This window comes from Canis lupus, chromosome 30 (assembly GCF_048164855.1).
Source record: "Canis lupus baileyi chromosome 30, mCanLup2.hap1, whole genome shotgun sequence".
NCBI classification, from domain to species: Eukaryota; Metazoa; Chordata; class Mammalia; order Carnivora; family Canidae; genus Canis; species Canis lupus.
Genome location: NC_132867.1, coordinates 33,902,751 through 33,919,289, shown reverse-complemented (window position 1 = coordinate 33,919,289; position 16,539 = coordinate 33,902,751).

The following is a 16,539-nucleotide window of genomic DNA, read 5'->3' as shown; positions in this document are numbered from 1 at the left end:
TTATAACACTGAGCTCTGTCAGGGAAGAGCATGTTGAAATGATTTCAACATCTGCATATACAGGCTCAAAAGTCCTTTTAAAATGAAAATCCCAGATTAACAGCTGAAGAGTTTGGTTGCCGGGTATTTTGAGCCTTAGGATGGCAAAAACCCAAATTAAAGAGAGGCGGTGCTTGTCAATCAGGAGAGCGCTTATGATGCTCACCAGTGCTCACACCTCATTCCCATCCCGTGCCCGACACGCAGCGTGCTCTGTGCCTTCACTAGATGCAAGCAAGGTGGATTAAATCATCTCCATGCTGGAAGCTTCGTGTCTGCTCCTGACCCCACAACCAGTATGCAGAGAGTCAGGCGGCAAAAGATGTGTTGACAGGCTGTGTGTCTGATGTGGCTTCTGTGTCAGACACGGGGCAGACTGGGGGTGGGGGTGGGGGAACTGGCTGGGAGGGGTAGAGGGGTGGGGAAAAACCCGCTAGATAATTTTTTTGGGTGAAGCAGTTAAGTTTAAGCTTTTGCTGTCAGAGGGAATTTGAAGAGATGGAGTCAGCTAAAGGATGAGTTGAAAATGAGTTTCTTTTGAGTGAGGCGAATGCCATCTCATTAGAGACCCTTTATTTAGACTGGAGATTTTGATGGTTGCATGGTCTCCTTTTGGAATCTTCCAAGGGCCTGGCTAAGAAAGGGGGGGGGGTCTTCTCTTACGTTCTTTTGGGACACAAGAAAGTGAGATATGCAGAAGAGGCAGTTAAAAAAAATAATCTCCAGAGTTAGATAATAGTATTACATCAGTGCTCGTTTCCTGGTTTTGCCTATTGTACAGAACTTGTGTAAGAGAATATCCTTCTCCTTAGAAAAGACACACTGAAGTATTTAGTAAAGAACCATCTTGTCCGCAGTGTAGTCCAAATGATTCATAAGATAGAAAATGACAAAGCAAAAATGATAAAATGTTAGATGGTTGGGAAATCTGGTGAAGGTACAAAGGAGTTTTGTAATTTTTAATGTAAGTTTCAAAATATTTCAAAAATGAAAAATTTTAATGATCTTGTGAGAATGGTGAATGCTCCCCAGGCCAGTCCCTGGTACTGTCTCCTCCCTTGAATCCCAGGGCAAGGGCATGCATGCTTCCCGTCTTCGCAGTTAACACTAAGTCTGGCTGTCCAGTGAGGACATCCCTAAGGCTTTGTGTCACTGTTCTTCTCTTGATTGGTAAGACTCACAGGATAGGGGCTAATCCTGAGAAGCACAGGACTGAGCACAAAGAAAGCAATCAATCCCCCTTTTTTTTTTTTTTTTTTTTGGTGATGTTCAACCAATCTTTCTTTTGGTTGCGATTTGCTTATGGAAAGGGAAAATCTTTGGGCAACATACGGCCAACAGAATTATCTTAGTTCACGTGTGTGTGTGTGTGTGTGTGTGTGTGTGCTCTGCAGGTCAGCACCGTCCATTTCAGAGCACCATTAATTCACATGGCTCCTTGTGGAGGAGGCTCACTGCTACAACCTACACAATCCTGCATCCAGAATACAGTGTTTTCAAAATAATTTGCACAAAGCCCAGTTCTGCACCACAGAGAGGGTGATTGACTCCTTGATATGCAGCATAAAGGGTCAGGAAGGGAGCGAGCTCTCAATTTTTGCCAGTTGGATGCCTTTTCATGATGCCTAAGCATGACACCTTGAATCACATAACTCTCACAATGGAAGAAACCTTCTCCAAAATCCTTGCTTTCAGTCTACACACAATTTATTTTTTATTTTTTTCAAAGGCTAAGAAGGAGCTTAAAGTTTTTAAAGTCTGTTAATTACCTAAGACAGTCTTTCAAGAGATCTTGTTGCCAGGGAATACTTCCCACACATGCATTCACTCGGATGCCCCAAGCAGTAAAGAAAGGGTTCTTCCTTTCTCGCCCAAACCGAGGTGGTCTAAATCAATCCTCTTTGGGAATTTTTAACCTCCAAGATCTCTAAGATCTTACACTGAATATGAAAACTCTAATATAGATGGCTGTCCTTTCTTTGGGGAGGAAAAATTTCATTTGGTTTAAACTTGAATTTTTTTTTTTTTTTTGCTAGAAAATCTGTTCAGAGAATTCACTTTTTCCTTTTACAACTTTTTTTTTTTTTTTTCTTAAAGATAGTGGTTCGTGATTCTGCTTTAGAGCCAGGTAACTTGCTGCCATTCATGTCTGTATAAAGTTATTTTGGAAGATGCTCTGACTCCACTCCTGGAGATTTACCACAAAGTCTTAGTTGGTCTCATTTTTCACTAAGAAAGAGCCCAAAGCACCATCTGCAGCTCCCTATCCCCATTCAGGAGATGGGAGGGCAGGGCTGCCTTTTACGGCTCCCTGTCTGAATGGAGCCTCCCTATTAGAAGACTGGATGGACACAGGGAGGGAGGGCCGGGGAGGGGGGCCGGGGGACCAGGGAGCACTCAATAGCTCTCTAAGTGAGAACAATTAGTGATGTAAGTGTATTCTTGAAAATGAACTGCTTTGGGGCAGATTACTTACAAGCACCATCATCCCAGCTAAAATCTCTATATAGACTTCGGTAGTTCTGAGAAGTCATCTTCTGAGACAATACTTATTGGAATTCATAGTGTTTCCTTTCGTGCTCTCTGAAATTAGCTAATGTTCTGGTCACTCCAGAGCCTTTAAAAATGGTCCCAGTCCCGAGGGCTTCGTAGAGGGGAAGTCTGGCAGCGCACACGCCTCAATTGTGTGCCTACTTGGGATTATTTATTTTCAGTTGGCAGCCATCAGAATCAGAATCTTTTCTTTCCTTTTCTTTTCTTTTCTTTTTCTTTTTTCCTAAACCGGACATAACAGTAGCTTTGCCTTTCATTGTCAGCAAATAGCAATGCTTTCAATATAGCAGAATTATTCATATTTATAAGGCAATATTTGAGTCCTGATTTAAAAATACATAATCCAAAAAGAGCAGTTTTCTTTTTCTCCATCTGATTTCTTTAACTTCTAAAATTTCATCTTAATGAGGCTAGGAGGGTAGAAAGATGGCTGGTACTTTGTAGTTGCATAGTGATGGAGCAATCATGGAAATATTGTTAATGTTACGTGCACTCCTTTACACATAGGAAGCAGATCTTCTAGCCCAAGGAAAAGAAATTGAGATGGATGGATTCCTGGGTTTTGAGAAAAAACATTTTTTGCTGACATACGGACACTTGTAGCCTTTATTGTAGTTTTGCCCTTTTATTTTTATTACGTTTAAAGATAGCATTTTATGAAACAAAATGAAGCTTGGAACATTTTTCAAAATATTTCAATGATTTGGCAGTTGGTAATGAAAGAGCTTCCGTGCATTCAATAGGTAGGAGATGCACACAACTATTGACCATTATATTTATTCAAACTTTTCAGCCATCTTCTGAAAGAGCTGAAAGAGCCTCGTGATTTACAAGGTGCTTCAGAGAATGTACTAGAGCTAAAATCTTTACAAATCTCCCTATAATTTTTTTTTAATTAGAGTTTTATTTTAATTCCAGGATAGTTAACACACAGTGTTATGTTCGTTTCAGGTGTACAATACAGTGATTCAACAATTCCATACAGCACCTGGTGCTCATCACGCAGGTGCACTCCTTAATCCTTATCCCTTGTTTTCCCTCCCTCCATCCTCCTTCCCTCTGGTGACCATCAGTTTGTTCTCTACAGTTAAAAGTCTGTTTCTTGGCTTTCTCTCTCTCTCTCTTTTTCCTTTGCTTTTTTGTTTTGTTTCCTAAAGTATTTCTGAAGTGCTTTATTAAACTCTTCCAAGTCGTCAATGTAATATTTTTGAATATTACCATATTAATTTCATTTTTAATCTTATTAAAATATTAAATAAATAAAATAATATTAAATAAAACATATTTTATTAAATAAATAAATATTAAATAAAATAATATTAAAATATTATTATACTTCATTGGTTGATACTTTATTATAAATTGACAGGTGGACAAAAAGGACACGTGAATACCTGCTATACAGCATTGCATCTCCCCCCATAAAAGTCTTGGCTGCATGTAGACAGAGCTCTGCTAGTTCTTAAACCCCATGGGTATCACTAAGGCATGGAATACTCTGTGAGGCTGCTGTCAAGGCCCACACGAGAACCAGGGTGAGTGGAGTTAATCTCAGCCAACCTGCTTGGTCTGAGAGTGGGCAAAAGGTGGTTTCCAAAGGAAACCAGGTGCACTGTAACAGCAACAGGTTAAAGAGTGCTGCTATGGATTGAAAGTTTGTCTCCCTCTACAATTTGTGTGTTGAGGCCCTAATCTCCAGTGTGATGGCATTAGGAGGTGGGAGCCTTTGGTAGGTGGTTAGGTCATGAGAATGGAGCCCTCATAAATGGGGCTTGTAACCCTATAAGAAGAGACACAAGGGAGATAATCTCTCTCCCCACCATGCAAGGACAAAGAAAAAAGGTGGCCATCTGCAAAGGAAGAAGAGAGCCCCCACCAGACACTGAATCCGCTAGCACCTTGATGGACTTTGCAGGCTTCAGAGCTGTGAGAAAGAAATGTTGCCTAAGCCTGCCAGCCTGGTGCTTGTAAGGCAGCCTGAGCAAACGGAGTCAGGTGGTGAGGACCAAAGCCAACAGAGGTCCACTTGCTCAGGAAAAATTTTGTCACCATTTACCTAACATTTACTGACCACCAAATAAATGCACATGTTTTAAAGATATATTTGTACATTTCTCATGAGTGCACTTTGGAGTATCGATGACATTTTCCCTTTACTGAACTAGAAACCCAAAGGCGAAAGGACTGGTTTGAGCCAAACTGAATCTCCAGCCAAAACAAGACTGGTTTTTGTGAGGTCACTTTGGGTTCTCTGTCTCCAAGGATCACATGCTTCCTTTGAGTTCTGAGTCTTACAACATTCCACACCTCACCGTATTCAGCCATTATTGCTTCTTGTCTGAGATCTCGCCCTGCTTACCAAAAAAGGTCCTTTAGAGCGGAAACCGTGTATTGAGTTTCTTTATTCTCCATTACACATGGCTTGGCATGCAAAAGACACCAAATAAATTCTTGGTTACATAATTTTTGGAAATTGGAAAAACATTCCCTAATATGCTAGTGGAAGTTACATTGTAAGAGATGGGATCGTACAATTTTCTCACACATCCCAAAGTAGCTCATACTGATATTCTAAGACCAGCAAGTCTTCTGGTGACTAAATGAAAGGTTTTACTAATGTTAGTTGATACCAGGTATTTTAAGTGTCTTGTTTTAACAAATATCGTACTGAGCTCTGAGTATATATTTTAGAGATGAGTTTAGTAGTTGGGTGGGGAGACAGGAGCACCCTCCAAAGGAAGATGTCAGTACCCATTCCAGCTCCTACGGGAACGTGTCAATGCCTTAAGACAAGGCTACTTGCAGCAACTCATCAACATCATCAGTACAGTACAGTTTTTGGGTGTCTACCGTATAATGAGTGTATAAATCGGGATAAAGCTGTGACCAAGAAGTTTATGATCTAAGTAGGAAGAGGACAAGCAAAGAAGCTCTGATTGTTTCCCAAGTAAGTGAAGAATAAAGTGTATGTCTCCGGAGGAAAGACCCAACTCAACAGAAACAAAAACAAAAACAAAAACATAAACAAAACCCACCTCTTCAAAACTGGATTATAGCACCTCTCCTAAAGGAAGAGCAGAGCTCTCTTGCTTTGGTGAAAACCAAAAGCTCTGTCCTGTTCCTGGCAGGAATTACTTGGTTGACTCCTCAACTGTATCATGATCAGGTGAAGAGTTTAGGGACCTTAGATTTTCAAAGAGGATTTTTTATGGCAGATGCCAGTTGACCCAGGTCACATCCACCTGGGGACACACAGGAGGCTGTACTCTGCTTGGACTGGGTTCCTAGCACTGCTGTTAACACAGTCCCACAAACTGGGCAGCTCGAGTAACTGCAATTTATTGTCCCACAGTTCTGGGTGGGAGGGAAATCCAAGATCAGGATGTTGGTGGGGTTGATTCCTTCTGAGTCTGTTGCAGGCCTCTCCCCTAGATTCTGGTGATTTGCTGGCAATCCCGGCATTCCTTTGGTTTGTAGACATGTCCTTTCAGTGTCTCCTCTTCTCCCCTTATCTGTGTTTGTGTCCAGATTTTCCCATTTCATGAGGACATCAGCTCCATTAGATTAGAGTCCACCCTATTCTAGTATGACCCCATCTTAGCTACATCTGCAATGACCCTATTTCCAAATAAGGTCACCTTCTGAGGTCCTGAGGGGTTAGGACTTCAACGTATGGATTTGGGGGGAACATGAGTCAACCCATGATAATAATAAAAATCTGTATCTTGCCATCACCCTGCCTCCTACCATGGGTGAGATTTCCTCATGCTCTGGACCTTAGTTCCCTGCTAATATCCCACCCCCAGGTATTTCCAGGTGAGCTCTGGTCTTAGATATACCCATCACATGCTGCTTGCCCTCTGCTATCAACAACATGCCTACCACTTTCCCTGGGCACAGCTAAGTCCTTTAGGCACCAGGACTTCAGTACTTGTACTGTGGGACCCTCAGTCCGGGACCATGTGGCATGCTGGTGTCTCTACAGCAGCACCGGGTCTTATGGTGTCAAAGTAATTCTGTGTTTTCTGTAGCTTCATGCTCCTCCTTCTTGACAGAATGGACAACTACGTTGATCTGATCATCTTCTTCATAGGAACCAAATTTGCTGATGAGTGCTGTAATCCTACAAGGGGGGCAGGGTGGGTATCTGCACTTTAGATGAAGGAAAGGCAGTGAGGACTGGATGTGAATCTCTAATGGAGGGCTCTTGATGCCCTGGCCGTCCCAGTGGGGAGAGTGTGTGTGCTCATGTACACGTGCGTCTATAGGCAAGTGTATGCATGTGTGCGCACCTGTGTGTGGCATGTGCACAGCATCTTGCCTTGGGGATTTTCCTCAAATTCCTAGCCTTACAGTGGGCTTCTAGTCTCTGGCCCCTTTTAGCATAGTTGTTTTCACATATTTTTAGCCACCGAACCCTTCCTTCAGATGTGCATGGACAGCCCGACAGGAGCCCTGGCACAAAGTATCTAGTTGTCAATTCTGGATTCTCCATTTATCAGCTGTTTGAACAAGGTCAGTTTACCTGTACCTCAATTCCCTTATCTTCAAAATGGGGAAAACACTGTACTAAACTAAAGGTGTTATTCTGAGACACCAGAGTGGCTTAGTGGTTTAAGAATCTGCCTTTGGCTCAGGTCATGATCTTGGTGTCCTGGGATTGAGCCCCGTGTTAGGCTCCCTGCTCAGAAGGGAGTCTGCTTCTCCCTCTCCCTCTGCCTGCTGCTCCACCTGCTTGTGTTCTTTCTCTATGTCTAATAAATAAACAGAATCTTTTTAAAAAGGTGTTATTCTAAGAGCAAATGGGTTAATGCCTGTAATACTTTGGACACTGTCACCAATGCCTGGTTTGGAAGCTAACAAGAAATGACTAATTCTTTTTTTTATTTATTCATGAGAGATACAGAGAGAGAGGAAGAGAGAGACATAGACAGAAGGAAAAACAGGCTCCATGCAGGAAGCCCAATGTGGGACTTGATCCCGGGACGCCAGGATCACACCCTGGCCCAAAGGCAGGCACTCAACCACTGAGCCACCCAGAGATCCCAGAAGTGACTAATTCTATAACTGCTTCCAGCCAATAAAAAATGTAGCAAATATTGTCCATAATCATCTATTTTGAAAGGGGGAACAATGATGGAATTCTCAACTTCAGTTGCATTTTTTTGACTTAGGAAGCTTTAGAAAATTAATACAAACTCTCTTTTCCTATTGGAATTCATATCGATCAAAGGAGGGCTGAAGCAAATAACCAATGGTTCAATTTCCAGCAGGTGGACAGTGGAATGTGGTACCCCATGGTTCTCACACTTTCGGGGCAGCAGAATTCTCTAGAGGGTTGTCAAAGCCCAGATGGGTGGACCCTGAGCCCAGGATTCCTGAGTCAGTAGGTCTGGGGTGGGGCCTGAGGACTTGCACTTCTCATATGCTCCAGGAGATGAAGATGCTGTTGGGTGCTGTTGGCTCAGGGGCCTTCCTTGGAGAACCATGGCTATTTGCAGAGCTGCCCTTTCCAGATAAATTTTTGTTCCAGCCTGGGTGAAGAGTGGTTGGGTGTTCATGCCAAAACATGGGCATGTCGAATTTTTACCAATTCTGAGGGACTCTGAGATCTCAGATAAGAAGTGAAGTCTTTTTTTTTTTTTAAACAAGTATTTAGATAACAAGTGTATGCACGAATCAGGAAATTTCATTTTGCTTCTCTTCTAGACCTGCCTGTTGACTTTTCACTGATTATTGTTAGCTAAAAACTTGCTCACTATCAAGACCAAAAATGTGGTCACCAGGAGGTGGAACAGCAGGACACATCTGCGAGGAACAGGCTCCCAGGTATCAGTATGACTCAGTGATGCCATTTGAGTGGCTGCTTTCCTCGGATGCTCTTTTGTTCCTTTCAGAATTAAATGTAAAGATATTGAAACTGAAATCACACAAGCCTAGGATTTTTTTTTTTTTTACAAGCCTAGGATTTAACCAATGAATGAAAACTTCAAATAATGGAAATAACTTTTTTTTTTTTTTTTTGAGAATGGCTAAGAGCTATTTGGTGGGGAGGGAAAACACGTCCACGTTATTTTGCATTGTAGAACAGTATGGTTTATCAAGCAAGCCCAGGAGGCAGTTAGAGGGAGGATTGCAAGGTTAGGTGGCATTCACTCCCCTTTGCGAAACTGTCTTTACCTCACACTTGACAGATATTTCAGATAGATGTGATGAGGTGAAGAAGTTGGCAAGATGAAACCGAGGTAGCATCGCTCCTCAACACATAAAGATGGTTTGATAAAAAAGAAAGGACAAACAGGAAAGGTGACCTGACACCCTCAGAATCACAGAGACGCCTGCCTGGAAGGATGACAGGAGATCCCGGTGAGGCTAGTTTATTTACTCGGTGGAGCTCGGAGGCTGTGATTACACAGCTCAAGGTTGGATCCCGGTGTAATTAGGAGCCAAGGTGGAATGGAAGTGATCCATGTGGCAATCGGTAGGACAGTCAGAGTTGGGGCGGGGGACTGGTGGAGATGCTGGCGGGAAGATGTGCTGGACGCCCGGTTGGGGCTGCAGGTGAGGGCACCTTCTCGGTAAAGAGCAAGCGTGGAGCGTGAGTGTGAGAGGTTGACTCCACTGAGATGCGACTTCACAGACACAAAGAAGAGGTTACAATTTAAAGAAAAGATTGCCCAACAGTACAGGCAGGCAGAGATATTTCTCTTTCCAGGGCCCATCTCAGACCCTCTGTATCAGATTTTGGGGACTGGGTCCCTGGAAGTTGCATTATTTACAAGCATCCCGGGGATTCTGATACAGCCCATTAGAAGGCAAGGTTGAAAATCAAAGCTCTGGTGGAGTACTGAAATGTGTCCTAAAACATCAGAAATGATGTGTGGGTATACATAGATGTGACCATCAGGGTGCTCAGAGACGCTTCCTGTGCTGTTTTATTGTGACCATTTATAGATACGCTCATTTCGCACAAGAATCATTTCCAAGCTACTCGACAATAATTTCAGACTAGAAGGCAAGTTGGGAAAATAAAAATAATACAAAGGGCACATACACACCCTTTCCTACACACCATTTTATCCCATTTGGTTTATTACTTGTGCTCTCTCCTCCTCCTACACACACACACACACACACACACAGACACAGGCACACACATGTGTGCACTTGCATGCATATATACACGCGCTTTTTTTCCCCCTGAACTATATGAGGATATGTTAGGTACGTTGTGGCCTTTTCCTCTTAATTTTTCACCAGTGCTATTTCCTAAGAACAGGGATATTCTCTTACATAATCATCATTCAGTTATCAACTTCAGTAGTTTGAACAATGATAAAGTGTTTTGTCTAATCTACTATCTGTGTTCCAGTTTTGTCAGTTGGCCCAATAATGTCCTTTAGATCCCTCCCTTTAGTCTCCCTATTTAATCTGAAATATTTCTGCAGGCTTTTTTTGGTGTGTTTTAGAACACGAACATTTTGAAGAAAATGGTCACCACAAACTTCCATTCTTGGAACATTCTCTTTTGGGGCTTCTCTGAGGTTTCCTTGTGATTAGGTTCAGATCATACATTCCGTGCTGAAATTTTGCATAGGAGATGTTGTGTCCTCCTCAGGGTACCATATCTGGGGACCCTCAGTGGCCATCGAGCTACATTGGTGATGTTAATATGGGTCATCTGGTTAAAGGTCTATTTGATATTTCTGCGATTTAATTACTCTTTTTTTTCTCCCTCACAACTAACAGTCAGTGAGATGACATTTTAAGACCATACAAATATCTCCTTCTTCAGCAAAAGTTTTCCCTAGATTTAGCATCCATCAATGATTTTTGCTTGATTGAGTCTTTGCTATGACGATTGAAAATGTTTTCTCTCTGATATCCTCTCTTCATCTACTAGTCATTCTCCTCTCCCCCACTTATTCACCCATTTATTATCAACATGTATCATGAATTCTTACTTACCAGTAGGTCATGACTCTACCTCATTATACTGGTGTTCAAATTGTCCCAGAGTTGGCCAGCGGGAACCCCTTCAGGTACCTGAGTCCTGGCAACATGTCACCATTATGTTTTGACACTTTATTTTCTAGGTCATCTTCCCTCTTTTTTTCCCCAGCTCTGGATTTAGCCATTTCTCTGAAAATGCTTGGTTCTTTTTAGGGGGTGAATCCAGAGAATGGTATTAGATGTCAAGATCTGAGTACTGGATGTGCTCATTGCTACTGAGATTTCTGTTTCTGGACTTTCCAGTGGGCCGAGACAGGAAATACATGCATTGTATGTGCATGTCCAAGCAAACAGACAAGCAAATATACCTACAAGTCACACAGATTTCAGAAATAATCAGTTCATACCAATACCTCTGATTCTAATCTATCATCATAGAGTTGTCTTGCCTCCTCCCATTACATATTTGTATGTTCCTTTTTCCACCATGAGAACCCTGGCTCCCATCGATAGCGATATCTGCACATGGACACATCTGCTCAATCCTTTAATTCATCTGAAATACTCATAGAATTGCAGGATCACACCACAAGCAACTAACCTAAAAAGTGGTCAGGATTTATTTGCGATTCTGCTGCCATCCACCTTAGTCAGAACTGAGGCTCCATAATCAGATTCCGTGCTTCCATGTTACTTGTACTTCCTCCCTCTCTCCTTCCCTTCATTTCCTCTTCCTTTATTTTCTTATCAATTTCTCACTTTCTTCTATTTCCCTCTTCATCATGGTGTGATATCCATTTAAAATTATCTTCATTTCTTTTTCAGTTTGCTTTCAATTTTAGTTTTTGTTTCCTTCCATATTGGGATTATTTTTTTTATTTTTTGAGTATGCAAACCATTAAAAGGGCTTCAAAAGTAAAACATACCAGGAGATGTACTCCTAACAGATCACTGCCTCATCTGTGCCTCCTTGCTCCCACCTTCCTTGCCTTGTAAGGAACCAGTTTTATGGTTTCTTGTTTTCTCCTTCCTGTGTATTTTTTTTTTTTTGTAAAAATAAGCTGATATCCATATGTTTTCCTATTTTCCCTTTTTCCTACACCATAGGTAGCAGACTATTTGTGCTCCTTTGCAATTGGTGGGAATGCACGAGACTTGTATTTTAACCTCTGTTCCTTCCCAGATGAACTATGGGATCTCTATTTAGGAATTTACATTCCTCAAATCCCAATTTCTTAATCTACTGAATGTGAGCATTTTTTAAAAGTCTATATTTCTTGTATCTCTCAAAAAGTTTGCTGTGAAATAAATGTAATTTCCTTCTTCTTATCCATATAGATTTAGAAATGGATCTTCAGAACAAAAAGTAAAATAAAATAAAATAATATAAAATAAAAATAATAAAATGCTAAAAGGTACTTGGGAAAAGAGGATGGATAAAGACAGGACTGGGGTGAGACTTTTTGTATCACAGAAAGTATTTCTAACACTTCCTATGTCTGGATACCCTACTCAGCTGTACTGCACCCTCCCCCCCCCCCGCCCCATTTTGAGGTACTTATTTATTTATTTATAAAAATGGCATAGTGTGCACGTAAGATTTGATGTACATATACATGGTAAATGATTATTATAATGCACTTCTATTTAAATACTATGATGGGAAAAGATAGCTATTGTTTTCATTTATGCATGCTTTTCAGCATGCTGGTGTGGACCAATCCACTTCTTGCCAGCAACTCTTGGAAGGAGCCTTGATTGGATGCTCCTCTCTTCTCTCCGATCTGAGCGGTGCTACAGCTGCTTGTAGCAATTAGAGTGTGTTGTGTGCAGAGACTAGAGTGTTGACTGAACCAATTAAAAGATCAATTAGCGCAGCACAAGTGCTTAGAGAAGTAGTTTTTCTATGACATGGAGCAGATTTGCCACAGCACATGGAGCTACAAGTGAATCCAACATTCAGAAACGTGGAGTCTTTGTTCTTAATATTTTCTTTTAACATGTTCTGTATATTCCTAAACATTCAACAGAAGCTATTAGTTAATGGCTTAATAGGATAAACCGGCTTTTGTTGCAGTAGTATTTTCATGTATAGTAATCAAATTAATAGTAACTCATAAAATGTATAGTAATTAAATGATCCTAATTAAGTAGAAATTGTAAGATAACAGAATTTATGCAAGTATTTTATTTTTGGCTCTGATAGAACTCATTCAAAAGAAGTTTTGTCTCCTCATCAATTATTTATATATGGTTTGGATTTCTTATTGCTGCTTTTATAACTAAGAAAAAATCTCAGTTTTAGATTTTCTTTTTATGTTGGAATCTTGGTGTATCCACACACTACATACAAAACCTTGTGTGTAATAGATCATGTGACATAGTTCTTACAGGTCATGGAACATTGCAAAGATGGAATACATTGAATTTTTAGATTTCTGAAGTGTGTAACTCTGGGAGGGGTCTTCTCGGCAGATGATAAATAAAAACTGACTCCAGGAAAATTTGTCAAAACATAAAATCTTTCATACTTTTATTCACAAGTATTTAGACAATTAGTGGATAGTACAAGGTGATATAAGTGAAGCCTGGACATATTTCCTGCCCTTTGGTGGTTTGTACTCTAGTTAGAGAGGCAAGGGCCAGTTATGTTACTTATGGTGGTGGGTGACCAGGAGTAGAACATTCAAATGCTTGACTCTTTTCTCTGCTTCTTACAACTCTGTAGGTCCCCAGAGAGAGAGATGCACTAAGCAGAGAAGCAGGGGAAATCTCTGGGGATATATTATGTCCAGAGTTTGGGGGCAAATTTCTACCAGGAGGTTCTTTTTTTTAATATTTTATTTATTTATTCATGAGACACAGAGAGAGAGGCACAGACACAGGCAGAGGGAGAAGCAGGCTCCCTGTGGGGAGTCTGATGCGGGTCTCAATTCCAGGACCCAGGGATCATGACCTGAGCCAAAGGCAGATGCTCAACCAGAGAGCCACCCAGGTGCCCCTCTCCCAGGAGGTTCTATCCATGATGAATTAAACCAGGCTAAAGATGACCCAAGAGAACTTCTCTTGTCTTGAAAGAGGCAGGTCAGATGATCTCCTCAGGCAGCCTCTCACTGGGGGCCTGCCCCATATTCTGTGTGGCTCTTTCTTATTCTGGAAACCCCTACCAAATGGAAGTCATTTCCAAATCCTTCCCATCCCCCAGCTGGGATCAGCAAGAGAGACAATTCAGAAAGGAATCCAAAGGAGGAAGTAAAAAGGGGACTTCTGAAAGAGTACTCCAAGCTCGTACCCTGGTCTTTATGCTTTCTTTCCATCTCTAAAATCTCTGCCCAACCACTGTGATCCAATACCATACTTGGCATGGGATGATTCTAGCATTTCTTCTTGTGGCTGTGAAGGCAGAAGGAGCTACAACCATCCCCTGGGGACTGGAGGGGAATTTGGCCAAAAGAAAGACTTATGTGAGAGAGTCATGATGTAAGGTAGCGTATGATGGGGCAGCACTAGGAGGGCAGCATCATAGTGTATGCCCCAAATTTCTCAGGGACACCAGAATTCAGTCCATCTAATTTTACTAATATAAGCTACAAGGTAGTTGGTAGTTTGTGGAAATTTTAAGAAGTTCAGAGAACCCTGTCTCTACACATGCCAGGAGAAACCCATCCACCCTCAGGGATGGTTCTAACAGAAATCTCATTAGCGCCACCACTTCTGCCACAGTTGACCACCAAGATTCCTGTCCCCACCTTGGATGCTCCTGAGTGCTTGTGTACATGTCACCCCTAAGCACATCTGCTTGGCAAGACATAGCTCACTGCGAGAAAGAACCCAAGCTGCTTGCAAGTTGGGAATGTGGTTGTTAGCTCTGCAGATAAAAGTACTCTGAAAGGAATGGGTATGGAGTGAGCCTATTTGTATCTGCAGGACTTGGGAGAGGGTGCCAGAGTAGCTCAGTCGGTTGAGTGGCCAACTTTTAATTTCGGCTCTGGTTGCGCTCTCAGGATCCTGGGATGGAACCCCATGCCTGGTTCCATGCTCAGCAGGGAGTCTGCTTGAGATTTTCCCTTTCCCTCTCCCTCTGCCCCTAGCCCCACTTGTGAGTGCATACTCTCTTTCTCTCTCAAATAAATAAATAAATCTTTAAAAAAAGAAATGTTACAGGACTTGGTTGAAGGTGGAAATAAATGGAACTTAGTTGTTGGGTGAGGAAGTGGGCCTTTTGTTGAATGAACTAGGATTGGGCCGTTCGGAGGAGGGACATGGGTAGACAAAAGGAAAGCAAAGACTTGACATTGGGGATGGATGTAACACTTCCTGTAGGAGGCACTCTAAAGACCACTGAGGCAGGCATGGATTGAGAGTTCATGTTGGAGAGTCAGATGGGTGAGGCCAGAGAGAAGATGGGGGAAGATTTTGAAAAAGTTTGGATACCAGAAGGAGATTTTGGACTTCTTCGATGTATGGGAGGAGTGCCTAGAGGTCTATAACAGAGGGGAATGCTGAGATCAGAGAAATCTGAGGTTCAAGTGTATAGGATCCCTTGAATGGATATAGCCTAGAGGCAAGGAAACCAGCTAGGAGTCAAATACTCCGGGTGCCAAGTGGGACAGGCTAGTCTAGGAAGGCAGCAGTGAAGGAACACACATACACACACACACACTCAGAATGCATATCAGAGTCTTTTCAGAGGAAGCAGTGGTTTGGTTTGGGGAAGACAACCCAAGTTCAAGTGCCAGAATTTGCCACTTATTAATAATGTGACCTGGACGAGTCTCTTGACATCACTGAGTTGGCTTTTGCATCTGTAAAATAAAGCCAGTACTCCTTCACCACCCCACTGGCCTGGGTAGCTACGAAGCTCTCTAACAGTGAACATGGACAAGAGCACTTTGTAATCCAGGTGGTGGTACACAGCGTTCGTTATTGTTGGTGTGAAAGGAAGAATCAGTGGGAGCTGGCAACTGATGAGAGAAGAAAGGAAACTGTCGAAAATGGCTCTTGGCTTTTCCCCCCATAAGAGCAGTAGGAGGGCCAGTGAGCACCCACCGAAAGGGGATCTAGGGGAACTGGGGAGGTATAGCAGTCTGGACTCGAACATGCTTGAGGCAGACGTAAATGAAGACAGAGGAAAGTGCAGAATCGGGACTGAAGTTCTGGTGAGGTCCAGGTAGGATGAAACCACAACGTTATTTTTGTTCTCTGTTATTCCAGAAAAAATTTTAAGAAAGGAATACCTAGTTAATTTGCCGTGGAGGTCATTTGTTGGTTTGTTTTAGGGACATTATCCATTTAAATTCTGCTTTAAGCCTCAAGACTAGAATAGATAAGCTATTTATGGATGAAAATATATTATATGAAGAGTAAATCAGTAGTAGGAGACTGACCTTCCCAGGTTTGCGCCAGACCAAGGGGTAGCCAGGACATGAGACTTTTAGGGCTGAAACTAGGAGAGTCCTGGGCAGGCCAGGTTGAGATAGGTGGTCCCTAAATAGCCTGAGAAGAGACAGAAAGAGCAAGATGGTGACTCCTGGATCATCAAATGGTTACCAAAAGAGACTGAGGTGGCCTCATGTTGGAGTAGGAAGTGCAGCTAGAAGATATTGTTTAGAAAGAGAAAACTCTGGAGAGCTACAAGGTCCTGCTGTGTTCAGGAGAAGGCCAGAAAAGTCTCTCCAGGGAAGACTGGAAAAGTGGCATCCTCAAAACTGCAAACATAGTAGGGTTTATCCTATCACATTAAGGGGATACCTGGGGAAGGGATGTGCAGATGATTCACGTTCATGTTGACAAATAAGGACACGTGCGTACTAGAGGGATTTCAATGGTCTGTAGAGTAACTCTGAAGAAGTATTTTCCTCTGTGCATTTTTTTAAAGATTTTTATTTATTTATTCATGAGAGACACACAGAGAGAGGCAGAGACATAGGCAGAGGGAGAAGCAGTGGGGAGCCGGATGTGGGGAGCCTGATGTGAGACTAGATCCCAGGCCCC